The sequence below is a fragment of the Oncorhynchus gorbuscha genome, linkage group LG03 (assembly GCF_021184085.1).
Source record: "Oncorhynchus gorbuscha isolate QuinsamMale2020 ecotype Even-year linkage group LG03, OgorEven_v1.0, whole genome shotgun sequence".
NCBI classification, from domain to species: domain Eukaryota; kingdom Metazoa; phylum Chordata; class Actinopteri; order Salmoniformes; family Salmonidae; genus Oncorhynchus; species Oncorhynchus gorbuscha.
The window spans coordinates 89,002,371-89,014,854 of record NC_060175.1 but is presented as its reverse complement, the minus strand read 5'-3'; the positions used below and the strand labels follow the sequence as shown (position 1 = coordinate 89,014,854).

General features: G+C 45.0%; 1 protein-coding gene across 2 annotated transcripts in view; it reads right to left on the bottom strand.

Moving 5' to 3' along the window:
- The window catches only part of LOC124032168 (plexin-A2-like), a 582,788-nt gene that overhangs the window by 418,379 nt on the left and 151,925 nt on the right, over positions 1-12,484 (bottom strand). The window lies entirely within an intron of this gene.

Genomic DNA, 12,484 nt, shown 5'->3' with positions numbered 1-12,484 from the left:
CAGTATGTGTGTGTGTGTACAGTATGTGTGTGTAAAGTATGTGTGTGTGTGCAGTATGTGTGTTTGTACAGTATGTGTGTGTGTACAGAATGTGTGTGTGTACAGAATGTGTGCATGTACAGTATGTGTGTGTGTACAGTATGTGTGTGTGTGTGTGTGTGTGTGCGTACATTATGTGTGTGTGCAGTATGTGTGTTTGTACAGTATGTTTGTGTGTGTACAGAATGTGTGCGTGTACAGTATGTGTGTGTGTAAAGTATGTGTGTGTGTGCAGTATGTGTGTTTGTACAGTATGTGTGTGTGTACAGTATGTGTGTGTGTAAAGTATGTGTGTGTGTGCAGTATGTGTGTTTGTACAGTATGTGTGTGTGTACAGAATGTGTGCGTGTACAGCATGCGTGTGCGTATAGTATGTGTGTGTGTGTTTGTATATGTGCGTGCACGCTTACTGTGTGTGTGTGTGTGTACAGTATGTGTGTGTGTGTGTCTATCTCTCTGAAGAAAATGAGAGGAGAGAGAGCCATAATAACCTACAGACCTGGCTGAGCTCCCATCCCATAACCCCCTGCTTTGCTGCGGTGCCCCAGACACAGCCCTGTTTTGGGATTCCTACGTAATGTTATTGCACACACACACACACACACACACACACACACACACACACACACACACACACACACACACACACACACACACACACACACACACACACACACACACACACACACACACACACACACACACACACACACACACACACACACACACACACACACACGGCAGTGGTGTTTTATGGTCTCTAGGACCACAGGGTTTTGAGATAACATCAGAGAGAGTCAGGGCAGACCGAACCCCCTGTCTGTCCTCCATAGAGACATCATGGGAAATATGCGTGTGTGTGTGTTCAGACTGGCCATGTACAGACCACAGTAAGTAGAGAGTGGACACTGAAGACCACCTCACTAACAGTACATCAATAATATATTTTTGGAGGAATCCAGTGAGTGTAATATATATTCATCACTACAGACCAGGGAGGGGGGGGGGCAGCAGACATGTAGACTGTCCTGTGATCTATAGGACATCTGATAGGGAGGGAGGGACTAAGGAAGAAAATGAGGGACGGAGGGAGCGATAGATAGAGGATAGGAGAAAAGAAGGGATGGAGGGAGCGATAGAGAGAGAGATGGTGGATGGAGGATAGGGGAAAGAGAGAGGTAGTCTCTGCAGTGGGACCCTAGCAGGCAGAGATAAGTCCACACAGGGCTCCCAGGGAGCAGCCAATTCATTCATCTCTATCGGCCATCTGATACGGCAGACCCAGCCTCCCCTGCCTGGACCGGTCAGCTCTGCTCTCTCTGGGCAGACTAGGGATTTACTCAGGCAAAGGCAATGGATCAGCCAGTTCATCCCTCTCTCCCTCACCCTCTCTCAAACACAAAGGAAGGGGTAAGTCAGGTTGAAAGAATCCCCTTGGCCTGTCCTATCCCTAGACAGCCAATCCCCTTCTGCTTGTCCAAGACAATGACACAGGGATGGGGAGAGAGCCTCCTTGGCCTGTTCTGGCAGTGCCTGGTCAAACATATCCCTCATACTCATTGAACCCAACACCAAACTCCCTCCTAAAAAGAGAAGCAGGGCACAACCTCGGAGCCACCGGAGGAGGGATAGGTTACTATGGCAACCCTCCTCCCCTCCGGCATGAGAGCAGCAGGGTATTCAGAGGAATATCCTACTCGTGGTAGTGTGGTTAGGAGTGACACCATTAGTTACCCTGTACTGTGTACAGACCATGCTAAGTCATCAATATTGTGTTTGACCAATGGGCTAAGACAGAGTCCCTCTTTCAATAAGGGTAGGCAAAAGGCTGTGTTGTGTTCTTCATGGGTTATAGGGTAGTTACATGTTCCCTATCCCCGGTGAATACATTCCATTAGACTGACTGACTGACTGTGTTGTGTTTCCGTTCAGCACTGTGATTACACCCCAAATGGCACCCTATTCCCTACATAGTGCACTACTTTTGACCGGAGCCCTATGTGCCCTGGACTAAAGTAGTGCTCTAAATGGGGAATAGGGTGCCATTTCAGATGCTGCCCCTTGCTGCTGCTGTATGAGAATCCAAACAGGATATGTTGGATCACACCTCCAGTTAATCCTCATATTCACACCCTGCTGTTTCCTCACTCCGGTGTGGCTGTGTGTGTCTGTGTGTGTCTGTGTGTGTGTGTGACCTTGCACGTGCATCCTCACCGATCTAAAAGGTCAATACGGATACATTACCTGATTCTGAAGATTATTCTCTTGGAACCCAACTGACATGGGAGTGTTTAGCACCTACCCCCTGCATTGAACTGTACACTTTCTACATATATCATGTGACCTAAACTCAAATCATATCCGACATCTTCATGACACTGTCACGGTCGACGTCACCGGCTACCGCCGATCCACTTTTCATTTTCCATTTGTTTTGTCTTTGTTTTCAATCCCACAATCACCTGTTCATTATTTAACCCTCTGTTCCCCACATGGTTTTTGTGAGTGATTGTTTGTTGTATTATGGTCTGTTTTGTGTGGCTGTGTATTTTACGTATATATATTTAGATTTTTGAGTAAAAGTGTTTTTATTACACATATCTGCTGTCCTGCGCCTGACTCATCTCACCAGCTACACACAGACGACGTTACAGACACAGTGATAAGAAAGCTCCTTACCTGAGACAACACATCTGGAGCTATAGGAGCATCTGCCTGACTCCTGTCATCTTCCACTCCTCCTCGTCAACTAAGAGCTTAATGAAGTTCATGCAAATGAGCCCCTGATTAACACACACCAACCAATGGGCGGGATGACAACAGGGGAGCTGTGCACACACACACACACGCACGCACACACACACACATACCTAATCTCAATGTCAAAGCCCCCATCTAGTGTATAGAGGACAACTACATGACCTAACCCCTACCTAACCTCTCAGACACACTCAAATTCATGACTCCATTTACAATCTCTAAATGACAGCAAGATGATACTCTTCCTGTATGCTTTAGATACAACGCTAATTGCAGCAGCAGCTAGTTAATAGAAGGCCTATTCACCATCAGTACAGCTAATTACAGAGCAGAGTACAGACACAGAGAGATGACACATTCACAAGGCTTGCTGTTGCTGTGGTCATATTATGTTCTCCACATTACTACAGCCATAGTCTGTCCGTTTACTATGTGCCTCCGAAGCACTGTGATCACACGCACACAGCCCAGGGAGTGAACAGCAGATGGGACTGTGTGCTGCACATTGTACAGTACACACAGACAGATACATACAATATATAGGCAATAACATAGAGTAAGTCTTAGCACAGCGTAGACAATGTGTAAAAATTATTGGGTTTAGATGTCTAGATTTGTTTGTGACAGACTCCCTTTGTCCTCCCTGCTCTCTCTACATCTGTCCCTGCTCTCTCTCCCTCCCTCTCTCTCTCTTTCCCTCTCTCCCTGCTTTCTGTCTCTTTATCGATCACTGCTCTCTCTCCATCTCTCCCTCCCTCTCTCTTTCCCTCTCTCCCTGCTTTCTGTCTCTTTATCGATCAATGCTCTCTCTACATCTGTCCCTGCTCTCTCTCCCTCCCTCTCTCTTTCCCTCTCTCCCTGCTTTCTGTCTCTTTATGGATCACTGTTCTCTCTCTATCTGTCCCTACTCTCTCTCCCTCCCTCTCTCTTTCCCTCTCTCCCTGCTTTCTGTCTCTTTATCGATCACTGCTCTCTCTACATCTGTCCCTGCTCTCTCTCCCTCCCTCCCTCCCTCTCTCTTTCCTTCTCTCCCTGCTTTCTGTCTCTTTATCGATCACTGCTCTCTCTACATCTGTCCCTGCTCTCTCTCCCTCCCTCCCTCCCTCTCTCTTTCCCTCTCTCCCTGCTTTCTGTCTCTTTATCGATCACTGCTCTCTCTCCATCTGTCCCTGCTCTCTCTCCCTCCCTCTCTCTTTCCCTCTCTCCCTGCTTTCTGTCTCTTTATCGATCACTGCTCTCTCTCCATCTGTCCCTGCGCTCTCCCCCCCGCTAATTCCCTCTCTCTCTCTCTCTCTCTCTCTGTTTCTCTCTCTCTATCTGTCTCTCCCCCTCTCTATAGGTAGAAATTCCAACAGCACGCTATGAAGGTGCAGTGTCAGGCTAGGAGGCAGGAAACGCTGGCATATGCAGAATACATGAGTGCACAAACCAGGTTAGGGTTTGTCGAATGGTGTGTGTGTGCATGTGTGTATGGGTGTGAAGGTTACGCCTTATGTGGTCCGTAAATTCCCATTTTAGACTTGTCCAATGGCCTAGTAAAGCAGGGCATCAATCTTATCATGGGATGCAATGCCTCTTTCTTTCCTGAAGCAGGAGGACTGACTCCCCTATGAATTATGCTAATGCCAGGACACACAACATACTGCTTCAAATGCCAGAATTACATAAACACACACCGTAGGAACTGAGGAACGGTCATCAACGCACAGACACAAACACGGGCACACACGGGCACACACACATGAACACACACACACACAAACACACACACCCACTTCCACCTAGACTAATAGATCACCACCGCTTTGTAAAATCAATAAACTGAATGAACAAAGACCATTTTCAACAAATGTAGGGACATTATTAAAACAGCTTCTATCCATCCGTCGGGCCCAGAGAGAGAGAGAGAGAGAGAGAGAGAGAGAGAGAGAGAGAGAGAGAGAGAGAGAGAGAGAGAGAGAGAGAGAGAGAGAGAGAGAGAGAGAGAGAGACAGGAGAAGAAGAGAGAGAGAGAGAAAGAGAGAGAGAAGAGTCGAGAGAGACAGGTGAAGAAAGAGAGAGAGAGAGAGAGAGAGAGAGAGAGAGAGAGAGAGAGAGAGAGAGAGAGAGAGAGAGAGAGAGAGCGAGAGAGAGAGATAGGTGGAGAGACCGGTATAGACAGAGGAGAGAGAGAGACTGATAGAGAGAAAGAGAGTCAAGAGAGAGAGATAATATATAGTGTGAGACTAGCTCTGTCTTTAATGGAGCCTACAGTATCTCTATGTGTAGAACTGAAACAGCCTCTGACATGCCCAGGTCTTCTCCTTACCCAAGGGTGACAGCAACATCAATTTAATTAACCCCATTTGCATTCCCTCTTCATCTCCCACTGGGGTTAATATTCAGCTCCATCACAGGGATAATGCACACACACACACACACACAAACACACCTCATCACAGGGATAACACACACACACACACACCTCATCACAGGGATAACACAAACACACACACACACACAAACACACCTCATCACAGGGGTAACACAAACACACACACACAAACACACCTCATCACAGGGATAACACAAACACAAACACACCTCATCACAGGGATAACACAAACATAAACACACAAACACACCTCATCACAGGGATAACACAAACATAAACACACAAACACACACAAACACACCTCATCACAGGGATAACAAAAACACAAACACACACACAAACACACCTCATCACAGGGATAACAAAAACACAAACACAAACACAAACACACCTCATCACAGGGATAACACAAACACAAGCACACAGGGATAACACACACCATCACAGGGATAACACACACCATCACAGGGATAACACACACCATCACAGGGATAACACACACCATCACAGGGATAACACACACCATCACAGGGATAACACACACCATCACAGGGATAATGCCACATTGCTCTGCACTCCTTATTTTATGCAAAGAGGGAATCGATGAATGGATGGATGAATTAAAGGGGTTAGAGATGGAGGGGTTAAGGATGGATAGGGAGTTTTTTAGGAATAATACAGCTAAACAGTCCAGCCTCTCTCAGCCTTTTGTGGACAGGCTGAGCACTGATGGAGGGATTGTGCGTTCCTGGTGTAACTTGGGCAGCTGTTGTTGCCATCCTGTACCTGTCCCGCAGGTGTGATGGTCGGATGTACCGAACCCATGCAGGTGTTGTTCCACGTGGTCTGCCACTGCGAGGACGATCAGCATTCCATCCAGTCTCCCTGTAACGCTGTCTTAGGCATCTCACAGTACGGACATTGCAATTTATTGCCCTGGCCACATCAGCAGTCCTCATTCCTCCTTGCAGCATGCCCAATGATTCACGCAGATGAGCACAGACCCTGGGCATCTTTCTTTTGGTGTTTTTCAGAATAATTAGAAAGGCCTCTTTAGTGTCCTAAGTTTTCATAACTGTGACCTAAATTGTCTACCGTCTGTAAGCTGTTAGAGTCTTAACGACCGTTCCAAAGGTGCAAGTTCATTTAATTGTTTATGGTTCATTGAACAAGCACGGGAAACAGTGTTAAAACCCTTTACAATGAAGGTCTGTGAAGTTATTTGGATTTTTACTAATTATCTTTGAAAGACAGGGTCCTGAAAAAGGGATGTTTCTTTTTTGCTGAGTTTATAAGCACAGGAAAAATCCCAGAGGAAAACCTGGTGCAGTCTGCTTTCCAACAGACATTTCAGCAGGACAATAATCTAAAACACAAGGCCAAATATACACTGGACTTGCTGACCAAGAAGACACTGAATGTTCCTGAGTGGCCTAGTTACAGTTAATCGGCTTAAATCGGCTTAAAAATCAATGGCTGTCGAGCAATGATCAACAATCAACTTGACAGAGCTTGAAGGATTTAAAAAATAATAATGTGCAAATATTGTACCATCCAGGTGTGTAAAGCTCTTAGAGACTTACCCAGAAAGACTCACAGCTGGACTCACAGCTGGACTCACAGCTGGACTCACAGCTAAAGTAAGCTGATCAGGATGCCTAACATATAAGTTGTGTTTTCTAGCGAAACATGGGGGTGATAATGGGTGGAAGACAAACACCTGAGGGACCAAAGGAAGGGACATAACATAACACTGTCATTTCAATCTGAGTGGTATCAATGGAAAGAGCCTCTGTGGCTGCATTGCTAGCAGCCGACTCTACTGCTTCCCCTGCCTGCTGTTCTCCACCAGCGACAGCGTGTGGACAAGACCTGATTACTGCGACTTGAACAACTAGCCTATAGCACACATAACAAGCATGAGACATTTGTATCTCACATACAAAGCCAGATAGCTCTGAAGATATTTGGCAGCTCACAGATACCGTATATCTGGCAATGAAGATTGAACATCAGCATGCACAATGCAAAGGTAAAAGTGAACTGTGAGATTTTGAAAGGCCTAGCTAAGTAATGCTACATCATGCTACCTAGGTAAATGATATGAGCACCAGGTCATCAAACAGGTGCAATTATGTGGAACTTTTACATGGCTTTGCTGAGAAGAATGAAGAATTATCAAATCAAATCACATGTTATTGGTCACATGCGCCAAAAACAACAGTTACCAGGAGTACCAGTACCGAGTCAATGTCCAGGGGTACGAGGTAGTTGAGGTAGTTGAGGTAATACAGTATGTACATGTAGGTATGGGTAAAAGTGACTAGGCAATCAGGAAATATAATAAACAGAGTAGCAGCAGTGTATGTGAAGAGTGTGAAAGTGCCTAGGTGTGAGTGTGTGTGGCATCCAAATGCATGTGTGTGCGAGCGTATGTAGTGTGTGTGTATGTGTTGTGTAGTGTCAGTGTAGTGTGTGTGAGTGTGTGGGTAGATTCTAGTGAGTGTGCACAGAGCCAGTGCAAGAAAAGATGAATGACTCATAAAGGGGTGAATGTAAATAGTCTGGGTAGACATTTGACTAACTGTTCAGCAGTCTTATGGCTTGGGAGTAGAAGCTGTTCAGGAGCCTGTTCAGGAGCCTTCAAACCTACCATCGGCACGGTGGCAAATGTAATAATGGTGTTGGAGTTGTGCTGGCCATGCAGTCTTTGGTGAACAGGGAGTACAGGAGGGGAATGAGCATGCACCCCTGAGGGGCCCACGCGTTGAGGGTGAACGTGTCGTTGCCTACTTTCACCACCTCGGGGCGGCCCACCAGGAAGTCCAAGCTCCAATTGGAGATGAAAGTGTTCAGTCCCAAGTTCCTTAGCTTAGTGATGAGCTTGGAGGGTACTATGGTGTTGAACGCTGAGCTGTAGTCTATGAACAGCATTCTCACATAGGTGTTTCTTTTGTCCAGGTGGGAAAGGTCAGCAATAGAGATTGAGTCATTTGTGGATCTGTTGAGGTGGTATGCGAATTGGTATGGGTCCAGAGTTTCTGGGATGATAGTGATGTGAGACATGACCAGCCTTTCAAAGCATTTCATGGCTATAGATGTGAATCAGTGGAGGCTCCTCAGAAGACGAAGGGGAGGACCATCCACCTCAGTGAATTTCATTAAAATACAAATAGTGAAACATTTAAAAAGTTATCATTTTTAGATACAACTATAGTAAATATATTAATGTCATCAAATAATTGATTAAAACAAAGCACTCTGTAGGGTAGCACCATGGTGTAGCTGGAGGACAGCTAGCTTTCATCCCCCTCTGGATACATTAACTTCAATACAAAACCTAGGAGGCTCATGATTCTCAACCCTTACATAGACTTAAGTAATTAAGGATAACTTCCAAAATCATCCTTCAAACTATCAGAATTCTTGCAGCATGAATTGACATGCTGTCCACCCAATCAAAGGATCAGAGAATGAATCTAGTACTGAACGCATAAGCTACAGGTAGCTGGCACTGCAGTGATTAAAATGTGGTGAGTAGTTGACTCAAAGTGAGAGAAAGACAATAATTGAACAAATTAATTTCTATAAAAATGAAGGCGAAGCAAAAGATATATTTTTTCAAATGTCACTTTTACTTACTTAGCTAGCAAATGCAGCTAGCTAGTTTAGTCTACTCAAACACCCAGCTCAAACAGAGGGATGCTATGTTAGGTAGCTGGCTATGACCATCCAACACAACACTGGAACTCTTCCAAGGTAAGCTTTTGGTTTGACTCATGTATTGCCACCGGGGCCCACCAGTGTATATGCTAAACTGCTTACTGACTGACTGTACACTAACATTGCTGCATGATTGCAGCAGGTTTACCATTGCATTAGTTCTATGACCTATGTTGACTAGGACGTTACTTTAGCTAATATCGTGACAAGGATGTAGGCTGTGTGTAGGGATTATGATATTGTTTGGCTTGGAAAGATTGTTTTGCCTGGTCACATACTGTACAACTGATGTGATGTGCATTGAAGTCCACAAGTGAAAGAAAAATGTGAGAGGAGGGGAGCGCTTCGATGCGAGAAGGAATTCAACATGGCTGCTATGAAAGTGAACTGTGTTTATGTGTGATCAGTGGTGTATTGTTTACGTTGAAAAACATTTCTTAAATGGAAGCAAACAGAACAAAACGGGGATAAACATAACTGGATTTATTGAATAGAAACTCTAGTTTGCAACTGTTGGACTAATGATTACACCCTCAATCAGTTACACGTTGGCAAGAGTATACAAGGCAGTAGTGTCACTGTCGGTCCATGTGTTACCTCTAAAAGGCGAGGTTGTAGCAACTACATGATGGGTATAGGGAACATTTTAGTATCCTGAAGTAGCCTAAACCTATCGATGTTACATTGAACTGGGTGAAGAAGAGGACTGGAGAGGACTGGCCACCCCCCAGTGCCCGGTTCCTCTCTAGGTTTCTTCCTAGGTTCCTGCCTTTCTAGGGAGTTTTCGTAGCCACCGTGCTTCTACATCTGCATTGCTTGCTGTTTGGGATTTTAGGCTTGGTTTCTGTATAGCACTTTGTGACTTCGGCTGATGTAAAAAGGGCTTTATAAATACATTTGATTGATTGAATGTAATATGAATGACAGTCATTCAATATGCTGTAATAGAAATCTGCACCGACCGCCACTGATGTGAATGCTGCTGGTGGTAGTCATTGGCAACCCATCTCGAGACCACCACCGTGTTTGCTTTGTGCTCATGACCTATGATGGAATTTTCAATGAAACTGACACGCTCTTCCATGTTCTGCAGAACATAGTGATGGATATAGATTTCTGCTGTACCCCTATCAGCGACAAAACGAAAGCACCGGAACTGCAGCGACAAGACTTGAGTGATTTGAGCAGAAATGCAATGAACTTGTAGTAACCAGTCGATCAGAGTAAAGAAGAGGCAAATATACTACAACACAGTGGACAATATGAATGTCCAGATGAGAGCCAGGTTTGACCCCTTCGGTGAACTTCATTTCCTTGGCTTTAGTGGACTGCAAAAAATCTAAACAAAAGTTTGACACCAGCAAACGACTTAAGGCTGATCTTGTCGGATTGTACTGTTCACAAATGGTACAAGACAAATCACCTGGACGTTTTTGTTCTAGCATGACCTGACACAGACTGTCCACGAGGCGACACGGTTACTGCAGCTGGTCCTCACTATACCAGCCACAGCAGCATCCGAGAGGCCATTTTCTGAGCTGAAGCGGATAAAGACATGCAGTCGAAACCGAACGACGAAGGACGGCTCTCATCCCTTGCCATCATCTCCATCACATCGAGAACGAGATACTTTGAAAACTGATGGCCAAGGGAGGAGCTTTACAGTTTAGTCACTGATGTCTTTACCCAGAATGATAAACGGGTGGACTTCATTTACAAGTAAATGCAAGTGTGTATTTACAGTAGTGCCAACTACTATTGTTATATTACAGTAGTTCTGATTACTATTATTCATTACAGTAGTGCTGACTACTATTATTCATTACAGTAGTGCTGACTACTATTATACAATACAGTAGCGCTGACTACTATTATACATTACAGTAGTGCTGACTACTATTATACATTACAGTAGTGCTGACTACTATTATACATTACAGTAGTGCTGACTACTATTATACATTACAGTAGTGCTGACTACTATTATACATTACAGTAGTGCTGACTACTATTATACATTACAGTAGTGCTGACTACTATTATACATTACAGTAGTGCTGACTACTATTATACATTACAGTAGTGCTGACTACTATTATACATTACAGTAGTGCTGACTACTATTATACATTACAGTAGTGCTGACTACTATTATACATTACATCTTTGTGATCGTGCCATACCGATAAACACTATAGCATATATATGTTTTTTGAGTTTGTGTGCATGTGTGTGTGAGTGAGAGACGGGGACTGAAGAGCTCAATATAAAATGCCTACTCGGCCTCAGACCCCACGGCACATCACTGGGGACAGTGTGTCGAGGGACCACTCATTATTTAGTGAGGAAAGTTCATGATGAGCTCCTCTGACAGTTCATTCCCTTTGTACACTGATCATCGTCAGACAAAATGACCATGATGAGCTGGAGTAGGAGGAAAAGAGAATTGATGTCAGAGAGAGTGAGAGAGCCAGTGACAGTGACTGCTCAGATCATGTAAGAGAAAGGAGTAGGGGTATAGCTCAAAATACAGTGGATTAGTGAAATGAAGCCTTGGGTCTCCCTTCCCTTCTCAACCCTCTTCTCCTTTTTCTTCACCCCTCCCCTCCCCTCCTCTCTTCTCATTTATCTTCACCACCTCCCCTCCTCTCTTCTCCTTTCTCTTCACCCCTCCCCTCCCCTCCTCCCTTCTAAACCCTCTTCTCCTTTCTCTTCAACCCTCCCCTCCCTTCCTCTCTTCTCCTTTCTCTTCACCCCTCCCCTCCCCTCCCTTCTAAACCCTCTTCTCCTTTCTCTTCACCCCCTCCCCACCCACGCTAGAGTTGAAGGTGGATGAGTGCGCAGGGTTTTCCAACAGACAGTAGTGTACCAAATATGTAGGGCAGCGACATTAGGGCATTACTGCCGGTCAGTGCTCATCCCAGCAATGGAGTGTGAGGACTTGGGACTGAGGAGTGTGCATGGGAGACTGAGGAACATGCACGCCCGTCTGTGGGTTAGGAGGAGGAGACTGAGTCGACTGCCTTGCCTGATTGGTGCTCGCTCGGCTAGATCCCACAACAAGAGGAAGCAAACCGTCATCTACCTTCGTGTACTATAGTTGGGGGAATTTCCCCAAGGGAATCAAATCAATACTCACAAACATTCAGTACACACACACACACACACACACACACACACACACACACACACACACACACACACACACACACACACACACACACACACACACACACACACACACACACACACACACACACACACACACACACACACACACATATACACCCTCCTCGAGCTAGCCTTGAGCCCTGAGCCAGAATGAGAGTGTGAAAGAAGTGACAGTTTAAAAAAAAATGTATTTCACCTTTATTTAACCAGGTAGGCCAGTTGAGAACACCTTTATTTAACCAGGTAGGCCAGTTGAGAACACCTTTATTTAACCAGGTAGGATAGTTGAGAACACCTTTATTTAACCAGGTAGGCTAGTTGAGAACACCTTTATTTAACCAGGTAGGATAGTTGAGAACACCTTTATTTAACCAGGTAGGCTAGTTGAGAACACCTTTATTTAACCAGGTAGGCCAG